A 1017-nucleotide genomic window follows, 5' to 3' on the forward strand; every position below is an offset into this window, starting at 1 on the left:
TCTGAAGAGTCAAGATTGTTCCAGAGTGATGGGCCAATCAGGGTAAGAAGAGAGGCAGGTGAAGTGATGCACCCACCATGCCTAGTGCCTACTGTACAAGCCTGTGGGGGCGGGGTTATGATCTGGGGTCGCTGCAGTTGGTCAGGTCTAGGTTCAGCAACAGGATGTGCTCAAAGAATGAGGTCAACTGACTACCTGAATATCCTGAATGACCAGGTTATTCCATCAATGGACTTTTTCTTCCCTGATGGCACAGGCATATTACAAGACGGCAATGCCAGGATTCATCGGGCTCAAATAGTGAACGACTGGTTCAGGGAGCATGACACATCATTTTCATACATGGATTGGCCACCAGAGTCCAGACCTCAACCCCATTGAGAATCTTTGGGATGTGCTAGAGAGGGCTTTGCGCAGCGGTCAGACTCTACCATCATCAATGCAAGATCTTAGTGAAAAATGAATGCAACACTGGATGGAAATAAATCTTTTGACATTTGACACAGCTTATCGAAACAATGCCACAGAGAATGCGTGCCGTAATCAAAGCTAAAGGCGGACCAACAAAGTATTAGAGTGAATGACCTTTTTTTTTGATGGCGACTTTTTTTTGGCCAGGCAGTGTAGCTTCTCAAGAATTTTAGATGAGAAAGGAAGATTGGATATAGGTCTATAATTGACCAAGTCATCTGGGTCAAGAGACGGTTTCTTAAGCAGAGGTTTAATTCCAGCAACCTTAGAAGCCTTTGGTACATATCCCTGTAACAGAGATAGATTAATCACATCTAAAATGGAGGAGGAGATCAAAGGGAATACCTCCTTAAATAACCTCGTTGGAACTGGATCTAACATACAAGTTGAAGGCTTAGATGAAGACAATAGTGGTTGATTTTACTTCTGAGTTGTGGAGTTGCATCAGTTTAGCAGCAGTTTCCTGGGTCTGACAGGAAGAGACGCAGTTAAAAGTAAAACATCTGCTCTGGTGGAAAATACTAAATAAAGTCTGTAAATTGCAGA

This window comes from Cyprinodon variegatus, unplaced genomic scaffold (genome assembly GCF_000732505.1).
Source record: "Cyprinodon variegatus isolate N-32 unplaced genomic scaffold, C_variegatus-1.0 Scaffold793, whole genome shotgun sequence".
NCBI classification, from domain to species: domain Eukaryota; kingdom Metazoa; phylum Chordata; class Actinopteri; order Cyprinodontiformes; family Cyprinodontidae; genus Cyprinodon; species Cyprinodon variegatus.